Here is a 10,663-nt window from a genome sequence, read left to right as displayed (position 1 = left end):
AAGAAACATGTTACAAAGAAACCGTTAGCGACAACAGACTCAATTTTCAATTCAAGAGAAAAAAGCTCGAAAAGCTTGAAAGCTCAGAATTTTATACAAAACGCCATATTAAGGATTAAATTTACAAAAAAAAATTTAGAAACATGTCAAAAAACAAGAGAAATAAGCTCAAAAGGTCAGAATTGTATACAAAGCATTAGAAGTGCCAAATTTTAATATTTTTAATTCAAAATAATTTTTTTCGAAAATTTTTTTTTATAATTTTTTTTTCGAAAAATTTTTTTCCAAAGTTTTTCTTTTCGAAACAATTTCTTACAATTATCTCATAAAAATTTTCCAAAACAGCAAAACTCCTAGCGGAAATTATGTAATTTCACTTTCACTTTGTACAAAGTGTGTTATTTTGTATTTACCCACGCCGCGAACAAATATTTTTGACAACAAAATTTTAACGACTAGATTCGCAGTTACATATGTATGCATGCAAAAAAACTCTTTACAGCCAGTCTCATATTTTTGTTGCACTTACTTTTCCGTCACTACACTACACACACTTACAAACAACTTCGTGCCACTCACCGTTAAATTCACTTCGAAAGAAAAAAATACAGTTTCACTTTCAACGCGTCCTACGCGGCTTCATCAATAGCTGCCGCACGCGTAGCCACTTGCCGATAGCTGCAACACCCACACAACAACAACAGCAATAGCAACAATAGTGATTGATTGTTTGGTGTGATTTTGAAGTAAGACACGTCTCGACGTTGAATATCTCATGGTATTATTATGCCATCACTCAACTTCAGCAGCAGATCGCCGCAGTTAAGTGAAGATAGCGGTAATAGCAACGCCAACAACAGCACCGACACCAACAGCAACACCAACACCAACACTAGTGCCAACAGAAATAGCCGCCAGCGCCAACAACCAGTAGTCAACAGCGAAATCTGTCACACCACGCTTTGCCAGCAAGTGGATCAAGTGTCCAACACGGTGCCCATCGTTGCTGGGTAATCCCAGCGCCCAGCACCGAACCAACTATCGTTCACAATTATGTCACGAAAAGCAACGATGCTGCGGCTGCCGGTGCAGGCTCTTTTGCTATCTTTTTGGTCCAAATCCAAATCTCGGCATCACCAGCAGCGGCTTGCTGTCAACAATGATAACAACAACTAGTAGCTAGGCGCTGAAGTAACTGCCGTGACAACATCAGTTTTATTTAGTGCCCACAACAACAACAATCGCAACTGCAATAAATTAAATATTTTTCGCTTTTTTGATGTGTCAACAACATAATATCACAGACCCGTGCACTAAACTCTGTTTTCGTTGGTAGAAAAATAAGTGAAAAGATTGTTCATAAAGTTTGAGGTAAGACTTGAAAGAATTTTCTAAATCATAGTGAGTTTGGAAAGCCTGTTGCAGGTATTTTAGAACTGAGAATGATTTTTAAATGAAGTTTTGGTAGACCTCGTCCGTTAAGTGGAAAATATTTGTATACTTTGTAGACTTCCTCTTCCTCTGGTATCGCAAAACTGCTTTCAGAGCAGCCAGTTGAAATAGTGAAGAAATGTTCGACAAAATTTTAAACCCTACTTTCAAAAGTACTGCAAGACATCCTCTCATATAATATAAGAGGGACCGAAGTAGAATTTTAAATAAAGTACTGACTTCTGCTTTCAAAAATACATTTTCTCTTATACGATGGACCAAGGTAGACCTTTGGAATAAGGTCCTAAGATATACATCTTCTCATGTAAATTGAACTGAAGTAGAATTTTAGATAAGGTTCAAAGATAAGACTTTAACGACAAAGTACTGATCCATACTTTCAAAAATACTTCCTCTCATAAACGGTGGACCAAGGTAGAATTTTAGAATAAGGTGCTAAGATAATGACTTCTCCGTCAAATGATCTTCACGCAAAGAGTCCCACATGCGACTAACCACCAACACATTTCGATGCCTTGTCTGCTTTTCGAAACTTCTCGATTTTAGTTTGGCTCGACATCATTTATAACAAAGGATTTTCATCGTAGGGCTTCGCAGTTAAATTTTTTTTGGTCACCTCTGGTTTAGATAGTCACTACAAAAACAACATATTTCCTGGGCACGTAATATTTATGGAGCAATCTACCGGTTTCAAGGTCATTATCCCGGGAGAGTGAAATTATCTATTATAGATCTATAAATCAGTCGACGTTGGGTTCAAAAGAAGACGGCTTAACTCAAGGTTGTAGAAACTTTATAGCTTATGTTTTCACTCAAGTGTCGGTAGGTCATTAGTAACTGTCCCGGTTTCCTACTTAGCATACTGAATTCTCAAAAAATTCAACAGCCTTTCGTAGGTAGCTTAAGATTTATATGATCTCTTATAATTTGGAAGAATAGAGGATCCTTGAAGGGTTGTTTGAAACAGTGAACAAAAATCGCAAGGATTGCTTGAAGTAGAGAAGTAAAATCTCAAGACTACTATGAATGATAAAAATTAGAAATTTGATCAAATTCACCAAATTGTTAAACCGTCTTTAGTTGACTCTCAATTGAGCGCACATTGAGTTGAATAATGTAGTTCGATCCCGTTTTTAAACCGATGCAAAGAAACTTGCGAGTCTTTGAGCAGCTATACTAATTTAAATGTAAAAATTCGACAGTATGCAGTAGCATTACTCACAAAATGCACTCCTGTTCGTACGAATTCAGTCAAATGCCTGCGGAAGATTTCCTTTGTTATTAGAAATTTTTATGCTTTATCTTCCCACAAGTCAAGTCATTACCTTTGTGATTATCCACCCCTGCAGCGCACTAAAACTCGGCATTACAAAGCAATGCGATTGCTGAATCAGCAGCCAAAGAAAGCACCAACATGTTGCAATATTGTAGTTAAAGCTGGCAAACGAAGCGGTTGAACCGGTTTAGCCCGGTGCGCCAGCTACGACCCACTTTCAAAGAAACTCTCTATTTGCCAAATGCAAACGTTTACATAATTCCTTTTTTTTTTTTTTTGATTTTGTCATTTTTGTTAGTATACCCTGCACGAGATAATATTAAGTTTGCTTCCAAGAATGCAAAGCCTAGAAGAAATCGTTGGATACCCTATAAAGTTATATATTTGTGATCATCGGGACCTGCTGAGTTCATATGGTCATACTTATATAGTACCCAAATTAGTCACTCAGTTTTTGAGATATCGCTCTAAAATTTTTTACATACTTTTCTTCCTATTAAGCTGCTCTTTTATCGGAATCGGCGATATCGGACTAATAGAGGGTATAGCTGCCATACAAACAGAACGAGCAAAACCAAGTCCTTATATGAAAAACTTTTTTATTTGACAAGTTATCTTCACGAAACTTGACACAAAATATTTTTCGCAGCAGTTCTACAATCTCCGATTAAATTGTTCAGATCGAACTACTATAGCATATAGCTGTCATACAAACGGAACGAGCAAAACCAAGTCCTTATATGAAAAACTTTTTTATTTGACAAGTTATCTTCTCGAAACTTGGCAAGAATTATTTTTCGAAGCAGTTCTATAATCTCCGATTAAATTGTTCAGATTGAACTACTATAGCATATAGCTGCCATACAAACTTACCAACCAAAATAAAGTTTTTATAATAAAACTTGAAACTGTAAAGGGTGTTTTAGCTTCCATACAACCGAAGTTAACCTTTTTACTTATTTTTATTGTTTTTTTTCCTTTGTTTTATGCGTGCTTCTTTTCGTTTTTGCCACACAACTCCTGCTGGCGGTGCAAACAAAGAGGAAAATGCATTATTGTATCACTTACAGCACTTGCGGCGAATATCCATAGAATTAGTAATTTTATATTTTCTCTCTCGATTTTCAGTTAAAATGTTTTATTTTCACATTTTCTATTTTTTTTTTATTTTATTTTATTTTTTTTGCATTTCATGCCGCAGAGCAGAGTTTTTGCGAAGGCAAGCCAACAATGCGCACCGATGACTCTATTATATTTATGCATATGTATTTGCTTGGGCGCATGTGTAGGTGTATATTTATATGGGTGTGTGTATGTGTGCCAAAGGGTTTAACTGCAAATATAACAAATAGAAGGAATAAAAATATTAAAATAACACAAACGCACACACACATGCACACATAAGTACAATAATTTCATAAAAATCATGCAGCAAATAAATTTTGATTTTCGCAATATCCAAGTACCAACAACAAGCACTATGTATGCCACTCGCATTTGCCACCGAGCGCAATGATAGAATGAAAACTTTATGTTTGTAGGTCAAATGACGCATTGCGCCCGGCTGCAGTCGAAACTTTTGCTTTTGCCCAGCGCCAGGATCACAGGAAGGAAGCGGCGCGCTGTCGACGGAGCACACTGTAAGCGCATATGTGTCGCTATGTTGGCGTATAAGTGTGTGGTTGTTGTTGCTGGCTGCTGCTGCATGAATTTCTCATCGATTGCTCTATGTGTGTGCGTTTGTGCTTCGCTATCATAATATGAATTTTATAGTTTTATTGCGCTTGTTTAAATTGAAATTTATTTGAAAAGGATTTTCTTCGCATTTTTTCCACTCGCACTTTTACACCGGCAGCCATACTCGTAATTCCAGTTTGCTTCAAATTGAGTGTCTAATTAAATGCAACATAAACATTTACTTTGCTGCGAAAGTTTGATTTGGAATTAATATTGCAATTAATAGTTGAGCATTGTTGCCGAGTCCACTTTCTGTTTTCAAGCTCTAAAGCTTCGGGCGCACAGCTTTGACAGTGGCTATTGGAAAATTGTAATAATTTAGAATTATTCGTTGGTAGTAAGAAGAGTGAAGTTAAAGAAATAGGAGAAGAATTGTGAAAAAGAAAACGCTGGAAATATCAATAAAATTGTATTAATTTTAGAGCAACAAACATCTGAAATCTGAAATATGTATGTACTATGTTAATTAAAGACACAATTTTTTAATTCCATTGAGAATTCATTAAAATAAGTAAATGCATATGGTGCAAAAAGACGATATTATTTACTGCGGAAGTGAACTTTTTTAACTCTGTTTCACTTTTTCCATACTTTTCACGGTCTAACCCTTTTATTCTCCCATAATTTCACTCTCCTTTGCACACTCCCGGTCCATCTTTCTCTAGCTATCTCTCACTCCCTCTCTATCTCTTTTTCGTCATTACTACTCCCTATACTAAATTTCGAAGCTTTTGAAAGTTCCTTAAGTTGAAAGTATACCTCTTCTATAATTTAAACAGCCTTAAAACCAGGAAGACGAAGACCTCCACTCCGTTGCGAAAACCAGGTGGAAAAGCACTTGGAATACTACACTTGGAATCTAGAATTGCCGCGCTGTTGTAAACTCACCAATAAAGAAGAAGAAGAAGAAGACATTAGGAAATCCAATCCAAAGGAAGGATTGCAGTAAATTGTTTGCAAACAACCACATAACAGTTCAACTCAAAAGTGTCCCGTCCACTAAAGAAAAAACATGTTTTTTTTAGTTTTTTTTTTTTTTGTTTTTTTGTGAAAATTGATTTTCCTAGCGATCTTCTAACTTTTCAATATTATTTTCTTAGCACAATTTTAGTTGTTACGATCACCACTTCAGCCGACGAAAACTTCTTCTCAGCAAGCATTCTTTTGAGATCTCAGAACAGGAAATAGACTAGATTGACTTTGTGAAACAGCACTTTCTTTTTCCTCAAATGTGGTCGTTTTTTGGCGATTTCGTTCTTTCAACGGTTCAATAATGTCATGCAATAGTCTTTGTTGGTGGTCCTTCCTTTTTCAAGGTAGTACCAGCCGACCGTTTCCCCGCTTTGGTGCGGATTCATCATCTGTAGTTCACTCGGCTGACCGTCGGCTATATTAGAATGAAATGATCGGGCCATATTTTATCTAATGTCACATATCGACTTTAAAACTCGTCTTTATTACGCTTGAATATCTCACAACACTAATCAGACTCATGAACTCGTCGTTGATTTTGGTTCATATACTCGATTGGGCGCGAGCGGCACCCACTTTGCACAGAGCTGCCTCATACACACGCGGTCATGAAAATATAGCAGCTGTAGCTGAGAGTGTACATGAAGAACGTGGAGAGTGGATTCGGCGGACTGGCGTATGGAACGACTTGGCGCATTTTACGTCGAGATCTTAAAATTAAAGCTTACAGAATACAACTTGTACAAGAACTGAAGCCATTCGATCTTCCGAAGTGACATCGCATCACTTATTAGACCCTTGAAAAGTTCCAAAAAGATCGAAGAGCAACTTTTGTTCAGCGGTGGGCCTCATCTCACTCAGTGGGTTTGTAAACAAGCAAAAGAGCAACTACCCGTTTTGGGGCAGTTGATTGAACACCAAGATCGTATGATATCAAACCGTCTGATTTTTTTTCTGTGGCGATATGTAAAATCTTAAGACAATGCCGCTTCGATTCGAGCCTTGAAGCAAAACATCACATGTGCATTCGCCATATATCAGTCGAAATGATCGAACGAGTTATCAATAATTGATCTCAACGGATAGACCATCTGTAACATAGCGGCGGCCAATATTTAAAAGAGATAATCATCCGAAAATAAATACCAAAAATCTTCTTTCGAATGATAATGAACATTCCAAATTGTTTTTCCTTTGAACAGATAGGGAACCTCGAAATGTATCACCGTATATATCTATTCTTCTTTTACATTTGTTTCTTATTCTTCTCGACTTTTTCTCATTCTCTCTCAAATCTTAAAGAAATAATTTTTTTCCTTTCTTCGAATTAAATTGAATTATTAGGTCACAATAGCAGACACCTAGGAGAAATTCGAGGTCTGTTGCAGTTACAACACAGCAGTTCCTAAGCAGTTGAGTGTTGCCGTACTGCATTTGATTTAAAAAATGTGGTATGTCTACGAAGCCTTTATTTATCAACGGCATGAGTGACACGTTTCAAATGACGGTTTATTGAATCACATATAAATGCCTACATACATATACATATATACACAAAATTCTCCAAACATTTACAAAAACAACCCTGGAATGTTCTCTAATTTCCTGTCACGTGAGCTTTTCTACAAATATTTATCAAAATGTTATTTAGTAATAAACAAAGTAAGAGAGAAACATTCTGATTGACATTTGCTGTTGCGACAAAATTCGTGTGTCCCGGAAAACTTCAGAAAATTTGCAAAAGCTAATATTTGCTGACATTCATACGTATATTTTGCGTCATACATACAGTCTACAACAGGCAATCATATAAAATTTTCGACCGACACACGTTATAACGGTATAATAAATACAGGCACATATACACATATCATACAGAGCTCCATGCTAAAGATCGCGTAGGTGGATAGAAAGTTGAATTCTACTGTCCGACAACAATAACAATTAAACAGCATGCATATAACTGTTGTTGGCGCGGTAAGTTGTTAATTACTTCATTACACAGCAGGCAGCAAATATTGGTATTTTACATGCGAAAATGGAAATTGTGTTGTCAGGTTCATTTACTCGTTTACAGATGGACTGATATGCGAAATGTCACGTGTGCGTTTGTACCGTTAAATGCAGTCAGTTAACAACTTCGGTGATACTGTTATTGTGCCAATTGTTGTCATAAATGTCAATGAGCCAATGAGCCATGAATTGTTTAATTAAATATTGTAAGGAAATTAAATATTTAAAGAGAGAAATTTGCATTGCGGTCATTTCAATGATTGCAGCAAAAAAATTAAAAGCAAATAAGTGCAATTAAATGAAAAGCAAATATGCAAATTGTAAAATTAATAATGCTTAAATATAGTCTAACGCTCTTTACATATAAGTTTTTGATAACTTTCAGCTGCAGTATTAGTAATAATACAACTAAGGAAACATTTTCTGCTTGTTAAAGAGACCATAATTGCGTCAAAGAAACACCTACAGAAGCTTCACACAACTTCCTTAATTGACTCAATTAAATTTTTAACCGAATTTATAAAAAGTTTCCAACTTAAATTTGCACATTCATTGAATAAACTCTTATTTAACTCTCTTAAATTTTGTTTAATTGACTCAATTAAAGTTTTAAACGAGTGTTTAAATATTTTATGATAACTTTCACAGATCAAATTTAGTTTTGCCATATTTTTGTCAACGATACTCTTCTACGGCTGTCAACAATTATTTCTAACTGACCCAGTTAAGTTTTAAATCGAGTATTTAAAAATATTCAGACATTTTTTTTTCCATAGCAGACTTATTTTTGCTCATACTTTTCCCATAGTTTTTCAAAGAAATTCCTACGTAAACTTTAAGTACATATGTATATATTCTAAATGACTCAATTAAATTATTTAAGCTGAGTGTGTCAATAAATTCAGATTGCTTTCTCAGTTTAGACTTAATTTCGTTAGGCTGACTCTTCTATAACTTTTCAAATATTTCAAATATTGATTTGACTCGACCAAACAAACTTTTATACGACTCGTAAAATTTTTTTTTACTGACTCAATTTAATTTTTAATTGTCAAAAAATATTTTAATTGACTCAATTAAGTTTTAAATCGAAGATTTAACAATATTTAGATATTTTTCTCAGATCAGATACTTTCTTTAGAGAAATTCTTATAAAAACTTCAAACATTCATACTTTCGTATTGACTCAATTAAACTTTTTAGACTTTTAAATTGAGTTGTAAAAAAGTTAAATATATTTTTCAGTTTATACCTAATTTCGCTAGTGAGACTCTTCTATAATTCTCAAATATTTAAGGTATTTCTGTTAATTGACTCAATTAAATTTTTAATCAAGTGTTTCAAATTTTCTGATATTTTAGTTACTTAGATCAAACTTATTTTTGGCCATAAATTCGTCAAACAAACTTTTATACGACTTTCAAAATTTTTTTGAATTGATTCAATATTTATTTCCAATTAACTCAATTCAGTTTTAAATTGAATATATAAAAAATATTCAGACATTTTTCTCAGATAAGAACCGTTTTTGACTATATTTTCTTCAATGAAACGCATATAAAAACTTCAAATGTTTTTCTAAATGACTCAATTAAATTTTTTTTCAATTGAGTGTGTAAAAAAATTTGATATTTTTCTCAGATTTAATTTTTAATTGACTCAATTTAGTTTTAAATTGACTCAAAATAATTTTTAATCAAGTGTAGAAAATATCTCAGATTTCTTTCACAGTTCGGATTTTCTACTGACCATACTTTCGTGCTTTTGACCAAACATTTCTAATAATTGACTCAATTCAATTTTTTATCGATTTCTATAAATACTCCGTTTCTGTGTGATTATCAGTAAACACTCCTGGGTCAAATTTTCGCAAAAAATTGTTGGAGAGCAAACAATAACAGACATCTTTGTTTGGCTTTATTATCGCGAAATTATATCAAAAGTTAATGAAATGTTTTCTAAAAATATAAACCTAACCTAACTTAACCAAAAAAAAGTATTTTATTTTCTCACCTCACACTTTGAACTATAGATTTTCGAACATCAATTAAATGGCAGTCAATCAAACCGGTACTACCGAATTTATGTTAAATTTACGAATTTATGCTAATTTTTAAACAAATAAACAAACCAGAACTCACTACCCGTCGCTTTATTTCGCTGAGAGAACTTTTATGTACACTTGTACTCAATCAAATGTTTATTAGTTAGCATTCAATAATTGAAGGTGCGAAAGGAACACACACACATACACAGCACACACCATAATGAAATCAACAACACTAGCAACCACTTTAACAGCTAAGTAATTGACTGTTCATATCCAACTTTTTATAGATATAGTTATGCATATGTAAATTTGTTTCGAACTACAAATGTGATGCCATTCCACAATCGGTTATCTAAAAGTTTTTCGACGCTAACCAAAGCTCGCACGACGCTTGTGGCTAATACCAGTTAATGCCGCCGCAAACGTCTTCTAATCAGACCGGGCCGGTAAGAACCGAAAATCTCACTCACTGCTCGTTGAGCAGCAACACTTGGCGCACTTGGCAGTTTGTTATGAAGTGGCAAGTGTATAAGTCGAAAACAAACAGCTTCAATGGACAAATGGACGGTTTAATGAAAAATTGATTAAATTCTGTTTGAGGCGTATGCCAAATAGATATTACGGAAGAACATGCGAAAAAGCAATTCGGCCGTAGACAGGGGAAAGTGTATGGGAGAGCAAACAAAAAGTGTGAGTGCCTCCATTGTGATTGGCGTAGTCGTAGTCGTTTATTGGAGAAGAGGAAATGCCATTGTCAGTTGAAATGAATGAATTGCATATTGGATGTGAATGACGTTGTAACACAAGGACATTCAGAGCGTCTTGGATGCGTTAGGCGAGTATGTATGTATTTGTATGTGTGTGGATGATTGGGTAGGGAAATTCTCTTTGTTTTGTATATTAAGCAAATTATGTGAATGTATCTTACTTAATACATTTTTATTTAAATATTTTGGGTATATAATATTTTTTGTACTTTTAATGCTTTCGTTTATTTATTTTGTGGAATTTTTTAATTTAATACATATATTAGAACATTTTTCCTGTCGAAAATATATAAACAATTTTGCGAAAGCGTGGACATTGGTTGAAATTAAACTTTGACATTCCCATTCAAATTTTTTGAAAATTTTTTATTTTCACTATTTTTTTTAACTTTTTAT

General features: G+C 34.2%; 1 protein-coding gene across 3 annotated transcripts in view; it reads right to left on the bottom strand.

The window, feature by feature from the left end:
- The window catches only part of LOC108967389 (protein goliath), a 109,959-nt gene that overhangs the window by 78,381 nt on the left and 20,915 nt on the right, over positions 1-10,663 (bottom strand). The window contains exon 1 of one of the 3 annotated variants that reach the window (XM_018930766.1): positions 3,797-3,818. The exons of the other annotated variants lie outside the window; for them this stretch is intronic. The gene's annotated coding sequence lies outside the window, so the exon portion shown is untranslated. Of the gene's footprint in view, positions 1-3,796; positions 3,819-10,663 lie in introns of those variants that run through there. 3 annotated transcript variants of the gene reach the window in all.

Source organism: Bactrocera latifrons, unplaced genomic scaffold, assembly GCF_001853355.1.
Source record: "Bactrocera latifrons isolate USDA-ARS-PBARC rearing strain unplaced genomic scaffold, ASM185335v1 scaffold_186, whole genome shotgun sequence".
In the NCBI taxonomy this organism is placed as follows: domain Eukaryota; kingdom Metazoa; phylum Arthropoda; class Insecta; order Diptera; family Tephritidae; genus Bactrocera; species Bactrocera latifrons.
The sequence above is the reverse complement of the archived record's forward strand: the minus strand, read 5'-3'. Positions and strand labels throughout refer to the sequence as shown.